The sequence below is a fragment of the Cupressus sempervirens genome, chromosome 7, assembly GCF_028749045.1.
Source record: "Cupressus sempervirens isolate cs-2001-9-10 chromosome 7, ASM2874904v1, whole genome shotgun sequence".
NCBI lineage: Eukaryota > Viridiplantae > Streptophyta > Pinopsida > Cupressales > Cupressaceae > Cupressus > Cupressus sempervirens.
Genome location: NC_143124.1, coordinates 404714233 through 404738385, shown reverse-complemented (window position 1 = coordinate 404738385; position 24153 = coordinate 404714233).

Here is a 24153-nt window from a genome sequence, read left to right as displayed (position 1 = left end):
CCTTCATTACCAAATACATGAGTATGGAGTGAAAACCAATAGTAGTCACCAATGTGTCCATAGAACTCTAGAGAGACACAACTCAAGGAAGGAGTGTAGTAGCTGGTACTGTATTCAAAGTATTTTCAGAAGTGTTCTTGAATATTCATCAATCTCATAGACTATGCTGCATATTTTCCTCCAAGTGATAAATCACCAAAGACAAGAAATCTCATCTCAAGCTGCTAAACACTCTTATGCTAAAATCTACATGTGATCTTGAATAGTGAAGCGCCAATGAAATGGATATGCACCATATGGCTAGCAAGCCCACACAAAGTGAACAAAGACAACATGGTGTGTTATGGAATTCTTGTGTAGAGAAGCATCATTAACTGGCATTGGTTCTAAGATCATCACACCATAACAAGGGACCTATCACCATATTCTCAAAACCAAGAATATCAAGCATAGTAAATGAATATCATCCATTCAATAACTCTATCATTAAGTAGGTTATTTAGTATTACAAATGATAGATATAGTTATTACTATGAATATATACTTGATAGAATGGATAAATACAAATAAACTCTTGTTTTCATATAATAGCAATGCTAGTTAACATGAGAACACATACCTTGAATTGTAGAGATGTCACATGTCGAGGTTTGCTAAAAGGACCAATGAGATAATCAATGAAGCTAGATTTGAAATCATCCAAGAACCACAAGATTGGAGAGATTCCCCTTAACTTAACTTCATGCTACAAGGTCATGAAATCATTGGGATAGCCAAAAAAATTAGGTAACCCACAAAGAGTAACACATCTTTAGAATTTTGTGAGTCTTATTGAATCAAATATTTCAATAATTCAATGGATGAATTCCTAAATTAGCTATAGGTTATAAAAATATAGGTAATTTGAATCATCCAAGGAATTAAGAAATCAACATGTTAATCAATGAATGATCATCTAAAGATAAGAACCAAGAATGAAAAATATATGGATAGTAATACCTTGGTCCTTGCTAAATAAATGAATAAATGAATCATCCATAGTGTATTTGGTCATCTTGGGACAATGGAAAGATTTGACAATGAAAAATAATACTCATCCAATTATAATAGTTGTTATTTGGTCATTAATGCATAGAATCCCATATAGTTGTGCTTAATCAATTATTGGTCCTAAATCAACAAGTGTGTGAGGGATGCATATTTTAACCATAGGCCTCCAAATATCAATATGCATAAGTACAAAAATAAAATATAGATCTTGGAGGATCTGGTACTGTGTTTTTGAAATATGGAATGTATATGGCTTAATACTACTTAGTGAATGATTAACATAAACATGCATACTCATGAGTCCATTAATTAAAATTGACACAATTTGATGCTTGGGCTCATTTCTGGGTATGTTGAACTCACTAAGTTAAAAAGAAGAACAAAGTTGATTATATTTCAATAAATAATATTGTTCTTCTAATTTAAGTAAGCCAAAATCACATCCCTTATATGTATCAATGCATTCCAATGTTGATTTATCAATTTCAAGCACATCATTAGATTGTGGAGGGATCCTTGAAAGTTTATAGCTACTATTAACCACCTTATTATGAAGTGGTATATGAGGCAATATAGTTGCCTTTGGTGGTTATGGTGGAGTGGGTAGAATATGATGTGAATGAGATAATGAATATGGTAAGAAATGTGAAGGAGATAAAGTTGATGGTAATAAATATGATGGGTGGAATAAAAATAGTAAGGATGGATATGGTGGTTGTTGTGAGTATGCATGATTACATTCGTTGTGCATGTGAGGTGGAGAAGTAAATTTTGAAGAAATATGTTGAATTTGTAATGAATTAGAGTGACAATATAGGTTACCAACATAATGCATACCTTGATCTTCTTGGGTTGGTGCTCGAGATTATTCATCCATTATAAGGAATACTTGGTCACTTCTACCCTTATCATGGTAAGGATTAGAGATAACTTGCACCTCATTCACCATGTGTTCTTGGTTGTTGAAACATATGCATTGGTCATAATTCCTGTAACAATTAGAACAATAATCAATTAAATTTCATCCCCAAAATCACATTGCTCTAAGAATTCATCAATAATTTGCTCATGTTCAAACATAGAGATAGAATTATCACATACCTATGATAATGGAAGATCAAGAGCATTTAAATTACATTTATTAGGTAGAGAAGGTATAAAGATATCACCTTTATTTAGCATGATTTCCCCACCAAGTTCATCTTTTTTTTTCAAATTTGAAGGCGAGGGTCTGGGGGTAGTAGCCACTAGTGGGGTCAAGGGCAAATGTCCCTTGCAAGATCTTGAGGTAGCACCCAAGCACATTTTGCCTCTTGTAGTCCCTTCAAATTTTGCATTTTTAAAACAATTTTCACCCAAAATTGATGTACTTGAAGACCCTTGAAAATACATCATTTTAAACATTTTTTTCTTCAAAATGGATTCTTTACTTTACCAAAAAAAACTCACAAAAAATAGTGATTTTGTAAAGTTTAATTAACTTCTAAAGAAACTAATGAATCTAATTTCTAAGACCTACTTACAAACTCTAAAACAAAACTCTAGAGCCATGCATTTATATGATTTACACAATGCAAATTAAGATTAGTTACTTAAGCAAGGCTAGAAGTTGCAAAAGGTTTCATCCTAGCGCATTGTTCCTAACTCAAATCAGCAAACCAACATCCTTTGACAACTTTCTCTGGAAACATTGCCAAAATGATAGGCCAACACTGGGGCAAATAATAACAAAAGAATTAACAATTTTATGATAAAGTTTGGCTGGTCTATACATGTCAATCCAAGAGTGTAAGCTTGTGAAAGGTGTCCGAGCAATATGTTATCAAGGGATGATAGTTGTGATATGAGGGTTTATGAGTGCATCTACAACACACGAAGCTAAATCTATGAAAAGCTAAGTCCCAATGACAGGAACTGTCACTTCTTGGTGACAAGAATATCAGAAACATAAATAGTTCTCAATAAAACTAATCTGTAATAAAAATGATTACAAATCTTAATAAATTATCAAATCATAATCTATTTCATATGAAATATTATTATATCATCAAATACTAATATTAAACACATAAACTAATTTACTATGATTATATCTATACTATGTACTGCTAAGCTAATTAACATATAAATGAAAACTAATTTATATATATTCCAAACAGATATAAAAATGAGATCACCAGATAACTTGGGAGTGGGCCCTTCCTCCTCAGCCACCTGGTGATGAAGCCAAGTAGTAGTCTTAAGTCTTTGTAATCATGAAAATATAAATTTTATATTTCCAAATGAGAATGATCTATTACAATGCTATGCAATCTATAAAACCTGTACATTGTTGTGTGTTTTCAGAACTATACGTGGGTGTCCATCCTCACTATTATTGCTGCTTATATAGATGCAGCTTTACAAATTTAATAATTAATTTTTTATGCACTCTATAAAAAGAGTGGCTATTACATAACAAATTTATAACAAAAATATATGGCTTGCAAACAATAGGCAATTTGTTGTCATCATTCAAACAAAATACTATTTCCTTCATTCACATTTGCTGAACCATAGTTTTGTAATTGTTTGCAAAAGTCTGATTATTGGGCTTTCCACGCGAGGCATGGATATCCCTCTTAACAATAGCATCTTATCTCCTTAGTAGCAATAATAATGTAGTTATTTTTTGCATGGTTTTTTTTAATAGCCACATAATTCTTGGGAATAAACCTTAGCTGTAATATATGATATCTCCACCACATTCATTGTCTGCATGTACAACTATCTATCTTAAAAGTAGAATGATCCATAATCCCTTCAATTTAGTCTTCAATAACCTCTCCACATATGAATTCAGCTAAGCTAGAGGAGTTCTATTATGAGTTGGTGATAGCAGAAAAAAAAAAACTCTAAAATTTGAAATCAAAACCCATAATAGAATAATCACATTTTGAAATAGGCTATAACTTTTCCATCATGCATGTTCTAAAGATTCTGTCATGAGAGATTGTAATTGGGCATGTTCTGGACAATACCCATGTCTCAAATTTTTGAGATTCATTTGTATCTGTTTGCAAAAGGAAATACAAAACTGTCTGTCCTTATTTTTAGTTGCTAATTATTCTTGTTAATTTATTTAAAAGTAGATGGAAATTTGTGATTCCGAAATAGCTATATGAACATGCATAGTGGGTGACAGGAAGAATCATAAGTTGTTAGATAAATACAATCTCATCTATTTATTCACATATTGTATCTAATAACTATATTGAATATTACTCATAAATATTTGATCATATGCAACATAAAAGGAGAAAATGGAGTAGAAAATGGAATAGAAGATAGGGATTGAAATGAATGTGAAGACTTATACAGAGGATAAAATATGGTATAATTTAGGACAAATATTGCTCTCATCAGTGATATCTTACTAGATTCTATTTTAATGGAGATTTTTTAGTCAAGGTGGATTCCATTTCATCTTTCATGTGCATCTCTTTTCTATCCCTAGATTATATTTTCGTAGGACTAATCTAAATTAAGATTAGAGTAGGAGTAGTATTAGAAGTGATTCAAGGTAACTTGTGATATCAATTCCACTAGGTGTTATAGGTTTCCCAAATCTATTTCTATGTGGGGTGTTTGTAGTTACGAGCATCTTGGTTGATCCTCTTCTTCTCTCAAGTTAAGAGCATACCCCCATCCCAATGATTTTAAAGACAAAATTCATTGCATATCTTGCATTTGAGAGAGTTGTAACTTATAATTCATATGGAAGTGATATAATTGTTTGACTAACCATCAGCCTTCCCCTTTGGGATTCATGACATGGCTTAACTGCCTCCTATATGTTCTATAAGTGTAGTGGGTTGTATCAGGCATTAACAGTTTGATCTTTTGGTGCAAAAACAATTCTACCTTGTAACAATAACACATACACTAACCCATTTGATGGTAACATCATTTTGTTTCATCACATTCTATTTATCTAGAATTAAAGTAAAGCTAAGTTAGCAAGAGGGACAAACTATTAACCAACAAAGTGTTAGATAGTTTCACTAGTAGTATAGAATTTATTTTTGGTAATGTGTACTCCATAGAGATATTTGGTACATGCATAGTTAAGGATAAGTATTATAGAGTATCCTAATAAAATGGATTACTTCACAGTATAGTACAAACAATATGGCATCTTTGTTGGAATATTCAAATATGGAAAGAGTACTTATGAGAGGGGGGGTGAATCATAAGTATCGCACTTTAGTCAATAAAAATTCTAACGTAAAGTAAATTTCATGCATGTAAATACATCAAATAAACATGTAACAAAACTCATGCATCAATAACTCATAACACTAGAATTTGGTAACCTAGAAACCCTCCAGGAATAAGAAAGCAAAACTGGGGTGGGGATGATACCCACAAAAATTAATGCAACAATAATGTTTAACCACTTCTGATGGTTTGCCTTGTTAAAGGCTTGCCCTGTTAAAGGCTTTACACTGTGTCAATAGTGACCTGGTTAGAGGCTTTCAAACACTTAACATGTCATGTTACCCTGTTAAAGGATTTCATCACCTAGTTAAAGGATTCAACAAAATAGCTATTAAGCTAACCTATCAACATAGGATTTTCATTCTAATACAATTGATAGAAAGTATTAGGTACAATAAACCTGACTGATTAAAATCCTTGATTGCTAATTGCAGGCACTTGTTCTACTTTCTCTGATCTAGATCCCTTTTTGATCTAATAGTCCTCGCTTCTGAAAATAAAATTCCTTATGAATCCTTGTATATCTTTTCACACTGCTTGTTCCTTACATATGTATGTTTACAATGAAATTTCATCTTCCTTATAAAGACATTTGAAGATTTAGGGTTTGATTTGGATCTATGATTCATATTCAATCTTCATTTTTCGCTCAATACTTATCTTTTGCTGATTGGTTGCATGCCTTTAGCATGTTTTTTATTGGCTGCATGCAAATTTCATAGGAGAAATAAAATATTCGATCTTATCATTAAATCCCTCAAAATTTAGCTTTTGTCAGCTGCAAAAACTGTTTGCATCATAGTTTGTGCAATTACAAACTCTTATGTTGATATACTGAGTTACTCGGCTCCTGAAGTATTTTTGATACTCGACACATGTTGTTTCTTGGATAGCTTGGCACTTGAACAAAATTGTATCACTTGACACATGTTGTACTCAGAACTTGTTATCACTCAGCACTTGTTATCACTCAGTACTTGTTATCACTCAGTACTTTTTATCACTCGACACTTACTCTTGATATTGGTTAAGTGTATTGACACTTAGTTGTCAAATTTGTTCTTTAAGCTAACAATCTCCCCCTCTGACATGAGTGGCAAAAACACTTAATTAAGATCCATATAACTCATGAATTTATCCTCCATTCAAAATTTGCGATCAAAATTTGCTCAAAATTTTCTATCTCCCCCTTTTTGCTATTTCCCCCTTTTATTATACTTATCATTTCATTCTTGTACTTAACTCTTATTAGTTATTCCTTATTTCTCCCCCTTTTTGACACTTATGTCAAGGGTCTTACAATCAAATGCCATACTTAGCCAAAAATGTGCTATTTACTTCAAGGAGTACCTTCAGAGCTGCATCCCAATTTGCTAAGGCGACATCCAATGTTTTATGCTAGATGGAAATCTCTACTGCTAGGTGTACAAGTCCATCAGATGAAGAAAGATTGGGGTCTTTCCTGAGGACTGTCTCTGCATTTATCTACTCCTTGTGAAGTAATTCCAAATAAGGAGTAATTGACAATTGAATATATATCAATTTTGCTTTTGTGGATGCCTCCTCTGCTGCTAAGATCGCTAACTCTCTTTGTGTGTAAAGAGATTGGACAAAATGCTTCTCACTCCGAGCCGGATCTCTAGGGAGTTGCATGCTAGAAATTTTTAGATTGTTTTCCAAGCTCAATATTTTCTAGCTAGTGTCCTATGTGAATGTGGAAAAATCACACAACTTGTTGTAGAAGGAAAAGATGTTTCCTAGTACAATTTAAACTATTTTAATTTTCTTTGCCAGTTCTTCTTTAGATAGTGCTATATCACCATATATTTTACTATTTACTTTATCTTGGAACTTCTTTTCTGACCATTCAAGCAATCTGGCATTTCTTTCCTGGTCTTCATTAATCACCTGGTCAACTATATCAGATAGTTGGTCAATAATTGGTCTTGACTCATCTGGAGATTGTAAGCAAAAAGCTTTTGTGAATATGTCTTTAATTTCATTCAAGGTAAGCTTATGCTTGTATTCTTTTCTTAGTGCTTCTTGTCTCCTTCTTTTGTCTAATGCACTCTGAATTTCATTAATCTTTTCTTCAGTAAGAGTGCTAGATTCATAATATGGGATTTTTATTTCTTCATCAAGTTGAGGAACTCCATAGTGAAGTTTCTTGATTGCCTTTGATGAGCTTGAGCCTAGTGTCCTAATTTGTAGCTGTAATCCATCTATGCTTGGCTGCTGAAGAGTTTGTGTTGGAGTACCAGATTTTGGTAATGCAACCAGTGTTTGTATTGCAGTCTCCTCCTTCTTCTTTGTCTCATCTTTTTCTTCAGCTTGAATATCCCTTTTATGATTTCTAGGTGGGGTTGAACTTGTTGGTTTTTCAGATGTTTCTTTTATTTCCCCTACTGCTGTACTCGGCATTTGGAGTGCATAAGTGACTATACTTGGTGGAGGTGGTGGTGGAAGAAATATAATACCAGTAGTTTGTATAGTCAAGGATGGCACTACTACTTTTACCTTGACTTTTGGATTCTGTAATTCATCAACATTGCCAAATATCGGATTTGAACTTAATTTTGCTACTAGTGATGATTGGTCAAGGATTTCCAAATCCTCTACAGTTAATGGATTGATGTTTAGATTTGAAGTGTCTGTAACATCCTTTATTTTTATGATATCTGCAAGTGTGATGGTGGCATGAGGAGGACTAGGAGGAGATACTTGTATGTCTTGCATACTTTGATCTTGTGGCTTAGCTGTATCTTTCTCTTCCTCTTTCTCTTCATTGTGTGCCTCTTCTTCCTTTTCTTCTTTTCTTTCCTCCACTAGTTTCTTTTCTTTTTCTTTGGTTTCTGTCACCTTCTTTTCCTTTGTCTTGGCACTTGCTTCTACCTTATGTTCTTCATTATATACATCTTCTATTTTCTTATAAAGAATTTTACACAATCTTGTGGATTTAGTAACTACTTCTTAAATTTTATTCTGCAATATGTTGAAGGCTCTATACTTGGGAGTGAATCTATTATTATGCCTTTTCATGAAATTTATTATTTGATCTTTAGTCAAATCAGGCAACAATCTGGCTAACGTTGACTCCCTTATTTCTTTCTCCATTTGTAAATAAAAATGCCATTTATCCTCTACAATTTTATACAATTCTCTTGGCATAGATTCATCTAATTCTAGAGGTGTGTGCTTATACTCAGCCATCATAGCATACACAGATTCCTCTAATTTATTTTTCTCTTCTTTGGTGAGCTTAGAAAAATTTAGGTTCTTTAAATCTTTTAAAACATTATTTCTAATTTTTTAACATAATTTATCAACAACAGTCTGGGGTTTGTGTCTTACCACTTGGAATTGACTATTGTCCTCTGACTCTATTTTATCCTCATCTATTTCAGGCTGGGGAATAAATTTCCTTTTCTTTGACTCAGCAACAGTCTTCTTTGAGTCTTTCTTCTTTCCTTTTGCCTCTTCTTGGGCTTTTTGTGATGTAGCCCTTGTGGTAGGTCTCTTTGATGCAGGGGCAACTACTTTCCTTACCTTGGATTTAGGAACAGAAGGAGTTGTGATCTTTCTCTTAACTGGTGCTTCCTTGGCTTCTTCTACCTCAGCACTTTCCTCTTTGTCTTCTCCTAACCCTTGGGTCTGACCTTGAAGTTTATCTCCTTCTTCTTCAATGTCTTCTCCCTCTTCTTCTTCCACACCAAATTTTCTTTTGATTTGTCTCACCATTTTCTCTTTCTTCTTTACTACTGAAGCAGTCTTCAAATCTATTATTAGCTTTGATTTGATAACATCATAAGTTCCAAATTTTTTTGCATTTTTATCAGCTTCTTCTGCAAGTAGGGTTTTTATTGTTGCAAAGGCTTGATCAACATCAAGTTCATAACCTAGTGGCCTAAGCCATCTTACTCTAGGTATAACAGCTTGTATGTAAGTATAATCTATATCTACAAGGAAACAAATGTCTTTTTCATATTTCTCAATCAATGAGACTAGAATTCTCATTCTTTGTTTCATGGAATTTTTGAAGTCCTCAAAATAACTAGTCATTTGGGCATCAAAATTTTCACTCATCTGTTCAATGTATCCATTAATTTTTTCAACAATAGTTTTATTCGGATTCCATTTTACCTTACCCATAGAAGGAAATTCTTTCATCAGATAGAAAAACATGCATATCAAAACTGATCCAAATTTGCATTGAGCTCCCTTGCTCTTCCTTATAGCTCCTAGATTTTCATTGATCTGTTGAAACATGAGCTCTGCCAAATCATAAGTGTGATCCCTTTTGATTATCTTGTATGCAACATCAATTGCTATACAAGGTACACTGTTTAACCTGCTTGATTGATAGAATTTATGTGAAATGACTCTCACAACAAAATCTAGTAGGGGATCTGTGACTGTGTTGATAGTCATTCCTCTATTTTTCCATTTGGCACCTGTATTTTTCTCTATTATTTCCCTTTTGTCACTTCGCAGGGTCTTTGGTCGATCTAGGGTTGGAATATCGGTAACCCTATGAACAATTTTCTTGGTAAATTTTATTGGCCTTGAATCTAACCAAAAATCTCCATCATGTATTTGGCTCAAAACTATCTGTATCCATTCAGTTTTGAAAATAGTTAGAAATGCTAGGGTTTTGGTCAATCCTTTTCTTTCTACTATTGAAAACTCATTTTTTAGTACTTTTTTTTCACATAGTTTATCATATGCATTATAGATTTCTAAGTCTCCTATGGCACCAATTTTGCAATTATAACATCTGCGAACATCTTGGACCATAAAAAATGTATCCAGAATAACTGATAATGCACCTGCAAGATCATTCTTGTATGCTACTTCTGGAATGGGCTTAAATTTAGGTTGTTTAACTTTTTTGTTGACCAACTAAACTTCATGACTCTCTATACCCTTAGTGGTTCTTGACCTAGATGCCATTGTTTGCCAAACTAGGGTTTATATTTTAAACAAGTTTATAAGTCCTGCGTAGCTCGGTACTTAAGTAAAATACCTTAAATTGATGAAATCTTGTCTTGAATCACTGTTGAAATCTTCACAAATGGCTTCTGATCTAATATTGATCTTCTTTGCCTTTTTTTTCTGGCTTTGCTTCTTGTTTGAATGGTGGGAAAATGATCGAAAATTGGATTTATGTACGCTTCAAAATAGAGTAATAAATTCTTAGTACACTGCCAACTATCTACTCAGCATTTTGAAAAGTTTTGTCATGACTTGGCTCCTATTGCATTTTACTTTACTCGGCTTCTATTGATATTTCATAGCTCGGCATCAACTATCAACTCGGTCGTTGTTAACAACTTGGCTTCTGAAGGAAACTTTGACAAATCTTCAAAAAGTTCTCAATTTTGACTTAGCATCTTTGCTTATGCTGATTTCATTTTTGTAGTTCTTATATGTCTTGGGACTGATTTATGATGTCACTTGGTTTATCAACCCCATACACTTATTCTTTTCTTAATTTGATGAAGTGTGATCACTTGACCTATTAGGTGAAGTGATCTCTGTACTTGATGTGCTAGACTCATATTTCTTCCTCCAAGTCTTATTCATTTCACTTCTGATATATACAACATCTATCTTTGCCTTTCCATTGCTGAACTCAAAACTTGATGCCTTTGACCTTGTTGGGCAATTCTTGCTGACATGACCAATTTTTAAGGAACTAAAACATGTAGTTTTATTCAACCATCTTTTGTAGTTTCCTTTGAAATGTGTTCTTATATAGTTCTGGGTATATGTCCATATTCTTGACAATAGCGAAAATTGTACCTGGTGTTGTAATACCAATGAGAATGGCTTCCATTCCCTTCTATTTTTGTTGGTTGATTTAATGTCCAGATAGGTTTTGATCTACATTCAAAAGCTCTATGTCCATACTTCTTGCAATTATAAAAATGTCCATCAAATCTTGATGTCTTGATAATTTGGGTTCTGCATTCATATGCTTGATGACCTTGCTTCTTGCATTTATGACAAAAACTTTTGGGTATGTTTGATTGTTTAAATCTTCTACTCCTACATACATTAGCTATATGTCCCTTCTTATTACAGAAATGACAAGTAGGTTTTGAATTCTTACCTTTATCACTTCTTTTTTCAGTACTTTTTGATGATTCTTCAACTTCAGTGCTATTGTATCCTAGTCCTGATGTATCATGGGCCGATTTTGGTGATTTCAGAAACTGTTCAAAATACTTGATGGCTTCACTTGATTTATTGAGATTCTCTACTACCTCTTTTTCTCTGTTCAATTCATTCTGCATTTGTTCATTCTACATCTTCAAGGTGGATATCTCAATATCTTTTACATTGAGTTCATGATGAAGGTTCACCACTTGAGCAAGTGTATCCATCTGCATGTTTGAGATCCTTGTCAGTTTAGTACATTTTTCTTCAAGACTATTTGCAAGATTTCTTTTATCATTTTCCAACATCACTTTGTCTTCAACTGCTCTTTTCTTATGTTCAGTAATTTCACATATCATTATAGCCTGTGATTCATGTTCCATCTTGAGAGATCTTATCTCCTCTGCTTGAATTTTGTTTTTCTCCGTCAGTTCTGCTATTGTTGCATCAAATTCTTTAGTGTCTCCACTAGAAAATATGTTGTTGGTATCAATCTCCTTGTAGTGCATATCATTTTCAGCTATGGCTAGATCCTTCCTCTTTTTTAATGAGTTTCTCAACTTGTTTCTGAATTCCTCCAAGCTATGCAAGGCAAGTTGCACATCTATCACCTGATTTTCAATGATCTTTCCAAGTTTGAAAGCTTCCATCTTTAGATCTTTTCCTCCAAGCTGTTAGGCTTTCTCTTGTGAGAACTTGGCTTACTCTGATACTAATTGTTGGAATATTCAAATATGGAAAGAGCACTTATGAGAGGGGGGGTGAATCATAAGTATCACATTTTAGTCAATAAAACTTCTAACTTAAAGTAAATTGTATTCATGTAAATACATCAAATAAACATGTAACAAAAATCATGCATCAATAACTCATAACACTAGAATTTGGTAACCCAAAAACCCTCCAGGAATAAGAATGCAAAACTGGGGTGGAGATGATACCCACAAAAATTACTGCAGCAATAATGCTTAACCACTTCTGATGGTTTTCCCTATCAAAGGCCTGCCCTGTTAAAGGCTTTACACTGTGTCAATAGTGACCTGGTTAGAGGCTTTCAAACACTTAACATGAAGTGTTACCTTGTTAATGGATTTCATCACCTAGTTAAAGAATTCAAAAAAATAGCTGTTAAGCTAACCTATCACCATAGGATTTTCATTCTAATACAATTGCTAGAAAGTATTAGGTACAATAAACCTGGCTGATTACAATCCTTGATTGCTGATTGCAGGCACTTGTTCTGCTTTCTCTGATCTGGATCCATTTTTGATCTAATAGTCCTTGCTTCTGAAAATAAAATTCCTTACGAATCCTTGTATATCTTTTCACACCGCTTGTTCCTTACATATGTATGTTTACAATGAAATTTCATCTTCGTTATAAAGACATTTGAAGATTTAGGGTTTGATTTAGATCTACGATCCATATTCAATCTTCCTTTTCTACTCAATACTTATCTTTTGCTGATTGGTTGCATGCCTTTAGCATTTTTTTTATTGGCTAGATGCAAATTTCATAGGAGAAATAAAAGATTTGATCTTATCATTAAATCCCTCAAAATTTACCTTCTGTCGGCTACAAAAATTGTTTGCATCATAGTTTTTTCAATTACAAACTCTTATGCTGATATATTGAGTTACTCGACTCCTGAAGTATTTCTGATACTTGACACATGTTGTTTCTTGGATAGCTGAGCACTTGAACAAAACTGTATCACACAACACATGTTGTACTCGGCACCTGTTATAACTCGGCATTTGTTATCACTCAGCACTTGTTATCACTTGGCACTTGTTATCACTCAACACTTGTTATCACTCGACACTTTATCTTACTTGATACTTCCTCTTGATCTTGGTTAAGTGTATTGACACTCAGCTATCAAATTTATCCTTTAAGCTAACAATCTTATATATTAGTTTTATCATTAAAGGATATTAAACAAAATGAACAGTAAAAGGTGGAAAAATAGTTAATGAATTATTTTGGGTACACAATAATTACTTAAATAGTTAGGGATGACATCCTAGATATTAATCCTATTTTAGAAAGAGTTAATTTTATAATATACTAAGTAGGTGAAATTGTCAAGGCCGATGGGAAAACTTTTTGTTAAAATGTAAGATATAAATGAAGATTATATTTTGTAAAGTGTAGGAATGTAGATTAAGTATGTGATATGAGAAATGTTGTGAAGGCTATGCAACATAAATTCTGATGTAAGATCATAAATATGTCATGTACAATAGATAGCAGTAAGAGTGTTTTGTATATATCTCTTTTGTATAAAGTTACTACATCATAAATTGCATATTTGGGAACTGGGCTCTTCTTGGCTACATGTTGTATTTGTAATACCAACTCCTAATAGAGTTAGGATTGAATAAAACCCTAATAGATTTGAGGATTTTAATTCATAGACTCCTGATAGGGTCAATATCCTTAACAAGATTCTTTTCTTTAGTGGATCATTTTCTAGATAGCATCCCTACAAAGGTTTTCCCTATGCCAAGATTTTCCTAGTTAAAAAAATGGTAATATGAGTTCTCTTTATGCATTCATATGCATGTTATAAAGTAAGTACCAATATTCATTTGTGGTCAAAAGTTTGTAGAATATAGTTACTATTTCTAACAATTGGTATAAGAGCATAGTTACTAATAGAAGGGTTATTAGCCTGAGTAAGTTCCCTATGGATATAGAATAGTTATAGAGGAATCTTAAAGAATTTCTTGAGAAAATTGTTCTTCTTATTGAAGAAAGAGACAACTTGAAAGAAAGGTATGAAGATGCAACATATTACATTGTAAAGTGAAAGATAAGATTGACCATCTAAAATCTAGAAAACAACATACAGAGAAAAAAAATGATAGTGATCAAGTAGCGACCTTAAAGAAGGAAAATGAGATTTTGAAATATGAGTTGAATATTATAGAACTAAAAATTATCTTGAAGAAGGATGATATTAAAACTAAAATAGATCTAAAATGTGATAATGTAGATCTAAGATCCCATCTTATATGAAAATAGAGCAATTAAAAATTTAAAAGTATAATATCATTGTGAAAGAAGAGCTTGCCCTTTAGTTCCTTGATGTTGCGTGATTTTTCCCTAAGGAAGATTCTTACATGGTATCAGAGATGAGGGAATTTCTCTTCACTTAGCAATTCGAGACCATTTTCTTGTTTTAGCACCTCAACCCAGATCAAGAGTATCATAGTGATTAGGAACATCTAGAGCCAAAGAAAACCTCACCATTATGTTCAAAACATCAATACGATGAATTTTGACTATAAACTTACCTATGTGTAGCAATAGTCAAATTTGAGGCAATTTTGTTTTTTTGTTTTTTGCAAACCAACACCCAGAGGCCTAATTTGTGAATTTGGTATCATCATTTCAGATCTTTGAATTTAATTTTCAGATTTTTATATTTTATTATTTTAGTCTCTATAATTTTTTGCATTATTTTCTAAATTTTTTTGGCCATTATGCCAGTAGGATATATTATTTGCATTTGAAGATTAGAACTTGCTGGTGCCAATCAGATATTGGCATCATATTCAGAAGGTAAACAAACCATCAAATCAACTTTTGTTTCACCAAAATCACAAATCTAAGGTGAAATGGAGAGTCAATTTATTTTTAGAGGTGCAGTGGTAGTGATTCAGAAAAAATAATTGTAGAGGCGATTTTCAAACAACAATATCTCCTTCATATAAACTCCTTTTTGCAAGCAATTTTTTTTTTTTTTTTGTTTTGGGGTAGAATTTTGTGATCTACACATTGGTGCAAGATGTTTGACCTCTCTACTCTTGAATTTTTCTATAATTTGCAAATCATGATTTTTGCAATGTCAAGTTCTTAGTACAGGCTCATCTAGACACATTTTCAAGTTCCATTTTTTGAAAGTGCTTAAATTTTTGTCTTCTTTCTAGATCTACAATCAGATTATGGGTTGTGTGGACAAAAATATCACTTTCAGACTTAGGGCCTTTTTTACATTGTATTGTTTTGATTAATTTTCAAAAAAATTGTACATCTGAGCTATAGTGCTTAATGATCAGTTTGGACATCAAAAGGCAGTTGTAACCAAAAAAATCAGAAGTTCACTTTGTACATTAAAAAAGGTTTCCTATTGTACATGCACTACATATAAAGCACCAAATCATACATTGGGGGGGTTGATTTATTTTTTTGCATTATGTGGGATAAATTTTTTAGTACATCATGGATGAGGAAGATTTAATTACCTTGACAACACAAAACTATAAGAAATGGAGTCAATTGGTTCTCACTTATCTCAATTAGCATAATGAATTTCAATATGCAAAAGGACTTTCATATAATGGTGACACTGGTTCCATCATTTCTTGTGCCCTCTTTCTAAATATGGATATGAAGGTTATGGATTCACTTGATGACATGAAGTCAACTGATTTATATGATATTTGGATCTATCTTTGGGAGATGTATGGAGATCCACACATTCATTCATTCCCAAAAGATCTTTTACCTCTAGTTGTAGTTGTATCCTCTCTAGATGATATCACACCTCCTAATGCTCCTATTGCCACTATTGATCCAATTCCAGCAATAGATGCTTCTAATTCAATGCAGTAGAAACCTCCATGTCTTCCTATTTTAGCTTCAATGGATGGCTTCCTTCTAGATATTGTAGGTTTGTTCATAAAGTCTCACATTGAATATTTGGGAGACAACATCGATGATATTCATCTTCTCTTTGTTGAGGTGAATACTTCATCCATTGCCACAATGATAGTTTCCTATACTTCAACATAGTAGGGTACACCTTGTCTTCTAGCTGTAGCATTAGTGGATGACTTTTTGATAGATATTTTAGATTTTTTTATGGAGTCACACATAATAGATTTGGGAGACACCTTTGATGATTCACATCTCTTTGATGAAGTAGACTCTTCTTTAGTTGTCACAAGGGCTCACTATAATCCTATTGTCAATTCTCTACATGATCAATCTTCACAAGTTGATAAGATTGTGGATCCTTACATACAATACTTGTAGGAGGTCTCTTTATCATTTGAGGAGATAGTTTGTTCTTTGAGGCATGTTCTACATCCAAATCTACACTTCTTCCTTTTAGCAATATTGGAAGGAGTGACTATCAACATTGACATAGGGATAGCTAGGTAGGTTTTAGAGACATCATTCATCTTTGAGATTCTTTTTACACATAGGGAAAGCATGTCACCTATACCTCTACCATTGTTTCTTCCAATGGGGAGGAACATTATTCAACAATCATGGATTAGCTTCTACATTGGAGTAACTATCATTGATTGCCAGTCTATATTTGGGGAGGGGACTATATTGTCTCCTTCTTCTTCTCTTTTATGGCGGGAAACTTTATCCTCTTAGGGGTTTTTCCCTTCTCATACTTCTCTTTTGTATATACTTGGTGTATGTTGTAATGAAGTGGTCTTGATTACTCCATCCATCCATGCATCTTTTTTTTTCATCTCTCTTTTTGGGGGAGGGTTTTTCCCTTGAATTTTTCCCTCTTTCTTAGCTTTATGAGAGATTTCATTTCTTTGTTTTACATGGGTACCTAAAATAGTCTAGTAGCTATGACTCATCATGCATTTTTGTCCTAGCTTTTGTAAGATTAAATCCATTCCACTAAGTTTCACTTAAGGGGCGAGTGATGGTGTAAATAAGTATTTACTTATTATACTTTATTTATTTTACATACGTTAATGCATTATTTTATTATTTCTTAGGTGAGACACTTAGGAGTTTGTGTACTCTTAAAGGTAGAAAGACAATGTTTGATAGTAGACAAACAACTCTTTTTTATAGTTTTTGGACCTTTTTCACTGATGTCAAAGGGAGATTTGTTGTAGAAAAAAATTGTGTAGTAAGTTATGTATGTAGCAATCATATCCAAAGGGGGAGTAATTTAGCAATTGAGCATTTTCATTGTAAAAGTATAAGTATTGTAAGTTTTTGTTAAGATTTTATCACTTAGCCAATTTTCCCTACTTTGTTTCTATCAAGGCCAAAGAGGGAAATTGTTCAAAATTGACTATATATAGTGATGTAATTATTGTCACTGATGGCAACACATGATGTACTTCCTTGTAGAAAACCTCAATAATAAAGATACTTAGCTTTTGGTACACAAAAAATTGTCTAAGTATTAAATTGGTTTATAGCAGTACATTATTTTGAAAGTAAAATATTTTTCACATCATATTATGATGAAGGGTACTCCCCTTAACATGATAAACTCACAATAGAAACAAAGGAACAAAAAAAATGCAATAACAAAATATGGACTTCTTATTTGTGCTGCAAATGTGGTATTACAGAACTCACAAGTACAATATGCTGACCCACATGGGTGCCTTCCTTACAATAATATGGAAGACAAGTTGTGAACTACCACCTAGACCTATCCTAGATAATGTTCAAACCTTTCATAAATAGACAATTTTATGCCATGTGGGAAGGTTCTACATGCTAAAACTTAATACCTAGGGTTGACAGACCCTAACAATACATATAGAGTTGGCCAAATACATTTTTGACATTTATTTTAGGAATTTTTGATAGCCCAACTTTGAAAGGCCATAACTCTTGAACCATTTCTCCAATTGGCTATTGTAACCACTTTTTGGAAACACCATATCTTGATCTGTAGACTCATAGCTATGCAAGCACCCCTCCGTCAAATTTTTAGACATCATCTGGGCACTCTAAGGCCTCCAATGGTGAGCCTAAAAGTTTTTCTACCAATATTTCCACCAAAAATAAACAATAATTTCTCTATAAATTAAGCTTGAGAAATGAGATTTTTATGGTAGGCTTACAACTCTAAAATGAACCTTCATAAGAACAATGAGAACATTCTGAGCTCATATGAAATGTTGGAAATGATTGAAAATATTATGAGGGAAATTGTTGGAAATGATAATATGGAACTAATAAAGAATGTTCTCTCAATCATTGTTTTGTCATTGATGTCAAACTTGCTACTTGCAAGAATGACAATTGCTTTAGTGATCCAAATATTATCAATTAGTTGATTGACAAGGAGGAAATCAATAAAAATGTAACTAGAACAATTAGAGAAATGTTGAAGTTATATTGTTGTAATGAAGTACAAGGATCGGCTAAGCCATTGACAAAATAGTGTATTAATGACATACTTTAAGATACAAAGAATGGGCACACTGAAACATATAAAAGATGTAAAGTTTTAGCTAAGTCATTTGTAAAGCCCAACTAAGCTCATTAGAAAGAGGGAGCCTAGAAAGTTAGTAAGTGTCAAACAGATTCTTAGTTGAAGTCGAGCAAGTTCAACTTCAGCAAGTGTCGAGCAGAATCAAGTGCCAAGAAAATAAAAGTGCCGAGTAACATAGAGATGTCGAACATTAGTAAACAAATAGTGCTGAGTAACATAGAGGTGCTGAGCATCAATAAATCAATAGTGCAGAGTTGCTGCATTATTTCAAAAATTGAAGATTTTCCAGATCTAAGCTGACAAAGTTGTTATCTAGAAGTCTGTGAATTAAATAGAAGATAAGAGTGATGAGATGGTGGCACAGAACACCATGTAAATCATTTTTAGAAAATACAACTGGAGTCTAGATGAAGTTTCTAGATAAGAGCAAGATATAGGGCAGATACATTATATTCTACCTAATTCATTTGAAACCCTAAAGTTGGAGAGGGAGAATTGAGCGGCAAAGGAAAACTAGATTTCTTTTTAAGGAGTCATAAGGTCACGAAGTAGAAGGAGGAGGTCAAGCATGAAAACATAATTGCTGAAAGAGCTACTAAGGAGTAAGAAAGCACAGTTACTCTACTTCAACAGATGACCATAGATATGGATACATTGGTATGATGAGTAAGAAGACTCAAGGAGATGAAGCTTGAGATGCCAAGCTGTAAGAACTGAAGTGATTAAAAGCCAAGAAAAAGGACTGAACTGAAGAGTGATCTAAAATCTACAAAGTATGTTGTAAGTTTAATCAGCTCAACAATCCATTATTGTTACTCTCTTGCAACTGTAACAAATAGTTTAAATCCTATGGACTTAGGTTGGTTTAATAGCCATGTAATAAATCCTTTACTAGGGTGACATTCCAAGTGAATGATCTAAAGTCCTTTGATCAGGCCCATTCCTAACAGTATGGTGAAATCCTCTAAGAAGGTCACATTTATTAGTGTGTTCTAAGCCTTTAACAAGGTAGGCTTTTAATAGGGCATCACTTTAGAAGAGTGAAAATCAAGTAGCATGTTGCTGGTGGTTTTTCCCAAATTGGGTTTCCACATAAATCATTTTGTCATATGTTGATCTTGCACGTTTTATTCCTGCATATTGATTTATTGTAACTTGCTAAGATGGTTGATTTAAGGTTGGATGGATGAATAGTTTAATGGACTCACTAAAATTAGTGAAAAAAGTATTATTAGGGCATTTAGACCTTGGATAACGGATTCACCCCCCCTCTCAAATATTCTAAAGAATTCTAAGAATTGGTATCAAAGCCAAACTATTGACTCAGTTTAAAGGGAATATAAGTAGAAAAGATCAAAATGCCTACGAGAGAAGTCCTCAAGCTCGACAAAGACAACTTTGTTGCATGGAAAAGTTTGATGAAGCTACATCTTGTATCCATAGGATATTATGCCCAAAATTCAATTGTTGATGAACATGTTGATCCAACTGGTACTCTTACTACAGAAGATTTGAAAAACAAACAAGAACACAATCAGACAATCCTAAAAATTGCTTTTGCACTTAATTATGCTGAATTTGATGATATCAAAGGATGTGATGCTACATTCAAAATGTGGAAAGCCCTATCAGACATCTATGGAGGAGATTAGAATGTCCAAAGAGAAAAAAGAGAAAGCCTCAGGGGAAGGTTTGATGATATGAAAATGGAGGAAAATGAGAATGTTGCTCAGTATGGTGCAAGAATAAAGGAAATAGTAAGTGCAATAAGATGTTTGAGTGGTAAATTAGATGAAGATACTATTAATAGTAAGTTCTTGAGAACCTTGCTCCGTATCTATGCTATTAGAGTATCACCAATACAAGAACTAAGATGTGTACCAAGAAACAATCTAAGTTTTGAAGGAATAGTGGGTAGACTCACTGCATTTGAGTTATCTAACTTTGACAACTACAGACCTGAGAATGTTGAATTTTCTTTCAAGGCCAAGCTATCACTAAAAGATGTTGAACAGGTGAAATCAAAGAAAGGAAGAAAAATGAAATATGTATCTAGTGATAGTAGAACTAATGAAGAATATGTGGAAGAATTGGAAGCATTCCTAGCTAGAAGATTTCACAGAGGCAAAAGAAAATTCAAAGGTAAGATGCCTATCATTTGTTTCAATTGCAATGAAGTAGGACATATTACTACAAGATGTACACAAAAAAAGGATTATAAGGAAGGCAACAAGTACAAGTACAAAAGAGAAGATGATAAGAGAGATTACAAAGACAAATACAAGAAATGTTATATTGTTGAAAAGAATTTAGATGATAATGATGATGAAGTTGTTTATGTAGCCATGAAGGACCAATCTAATGAAGAAGAACCTACAACATTGGTAACATGTATAAACAAAAATGATAGATGGATCATAGACAGTGGATGCTCACATCACATGAAAGGAGACAAAAGTAAGTTTGTTAACTTTACTCAGTATGATGGAAATAGCGTTAGATATCATAATGATACTCCCTGTCAAATAAAAGGAAAAGGCTCCATTAAGCTCATAGAACAAATTTGAGGTGATAATGCATACTATGTTGAAGGATTAAACTACAATTTGCTGAGTGTCTCACAGTTAGGCAATGTAGGATGCAAAGTAGAATTTGGAAACAAAACTTCAAAAATATATGGTACTGATGGTAAATTGATAGGAAAAGGAGATCAACCAAGAAGTAATCTATTTTACCTTGATATGGATGATATTTTTTTTTTGTTGCAAAATTTGATGATGAATGGTTATGGCATAAAAGGTTGTGTCATGTCAACTTTGACAATCTGGTCAATATCAGTAAAGTGAAGAAAGTCAGAAGTTTACCAAAATTGAAGAAGCTTAATAATATCATATGCAAACAATGTTAGCTAGGAAAGATTACAAAGTCAAGTTTCAAAAGTAAGAACTATACATCTAAAAAAGTACTTGAGTTAGTTCATACTGACTTATGTGGTCTGATGGAGGTACAAAGCTATAAAGGAGATAAATACATAATGTTGTTTGTTGATGAATATTTCAAGATGATGACTGTTATGTTCCTAAAACAAAAATCTGATGCTTTTCAAATGTTTAAGTGGTATGTGGCTAGAGTTGAAAAGGAAACATGAAAGAATTTGAAATGCTTGAGATCAAACAGAGGTGGTGAATTCACATCAAATGAATTTGAGATATTTTGTAATGAAAAAGGAATCAAAAGACAAATTTTAGCTCCCAAAACTCCCCCACAAAATGGAATTGCTGAAAGAAGAAATAGATCTGTGATTGACTATGCTAGAACATTAATGATGGAAAAGACTATTGCTCTAAAATACTAGAGAGAAGTTGTAAGTGTAGCTGTTCATACACTGAACCAAGTACAAGTCAAGAAAGGTACAAATACAACACCTTTTGAATTATGGTATGGTCACTCACCCAATGTAAAAAATTTCAAAGTATTTGGTTGCAAATGCTTTATCATGAAATATGCTAGAAATGGAAAATTTGATGCAAAGAGTGATGAAGGAATATTTTTTGGTTACTCCACTAGAAGTAAAGCATACAAGTGTTTGAATACTAACACTAACAAAATTGTGGAAAGTGCAAATGTAAAATTTGATGAGCATATAGAAGTCCAAGTTGAAGAATGAAAGAGAATGGATAAATATAAAACCTTTGTGTATTCTTATGAAGGAATGCCTATTGATGAGGATGCTGTCAGTCAAATTGAAACTCAACAAAAAAATTTAGTTTCAGCTGAGTCACAACCAGTGAATGCCGAGTTGCATTCAAAAGTCAAGTTACAGAATGAAGAAAATGTACAATCTGATCTTGAAGTCAGTATACATGAAAGAGATGAAGATCAACCTAACAACGAAGTGCATAATGATCCTGAATCTGAAAGATCAAACATGGAAATAAGGACAGAACCAAGATTATCCAAATATGTAAAAATACATCACCCTGCTAAATAGATAATTGGTGACAAAGGTGCAAGACCAATAACAAGGAACAGACTGAGACATGAATCATGTCCGATTAGCAAATCTGAACCTAAGACAGTATATGGTCCATTACAAGATGATGACTAGTATAAAGCTATGGAAGAAGAGATTGATCAAATAAAGAAGAACAAAACGTGGAGTTTGGTTCCCAGACCAGTTGACAAGAATGTGATTGGCACCAAGTGGGTATTCAAAAGCAAGCTAGATAAAAATGGTGAGATTACTAGAAACAAATCTAGACTAGTATGCAAAGGTTATGCTCAAGAAAATGGATTAGACTATGGGGAAACATTTGCCCCTATTGCTAGAATGGAAGGAGTAAGAACTTTACTTGCATATGCAGCATATAAAGGTTATAAAGTCTATCAGATGGATGTAAAGTCTGCTTTTTTAAATGGTATACTAGAAGAAGAAGTCTATATTGAACAACCAGAGGGATTTATTGATGAAAATAACAGGGATATGGTCTACATAAAGCACTCTATGGTTTGAAAAAAGCACCTAGAGCATGGTATGAGAGACATCACAAGTATCTAGTGCAAATAGGATTTGAAAGAACTTATGATAATAGCAACATGTACATTAAATCAGAAGAAGGTAAGGATATTATTGTTTATGAAATCTTTGTGGATGACATAGTTTTTGGAGGAAAGGAAGTGCTTTGCAAAGGCTTTACTGACAAAATGAAACATGAGTTTGAGATGTCCATGTTTGGAAAGATCAAATTTTTTGTTGGATTGCAAGTACATCAACTAAAACATGGTATATTTATGACACAATCAAAGTACATCAAAGAGATACTTAAAATGTTTGGGTTAGAGGAGTCCAAAATAGTCAGCACACCAATGGTGATAGGAAATAATCTATCCAAAAATGATGAATCAGCTGAAGTCAATCAAACAATGTACAAATCCATGATTGGAAAACTATAATATGTTGTACATAGTAGACTATACATAGCATTAGTAGTTGGAATAGTGGCTATATTCTCTGCTAATCCCAAAGAAAATCATCTCATAGCAATAAAAAGAATAATGAGGTATCTCAAAGGAACTTATAACTTTGGTCTATATTACAAAAAGAATGAGAAGTTTGAACTCAATGCATATACAGATGCAGATTGGGGAGGGAACATTGATTGCAGAAAAATCACAAGTAGAGGTGGATTATTTTTAGGTAAAAGGCTAGTTACCTGGACTAGCAAGAAGAAAACATGCACATCCCAGTCCACTGCAGAATCAAAATATGTGGCAGCATCAGTCAATTGTACAAATATTGTGTGGCTCACACATCTATTGAAAGGAATGAAAGAAGAGGTAACTAAACCTATGATATTGTATTGTGATAATACAAGTGCTATAAACATATCCAAGAATCCAATAATGCATGTAAAAACCAAGCATATTGCAATCAAGTATCATTATGTCAGATATTT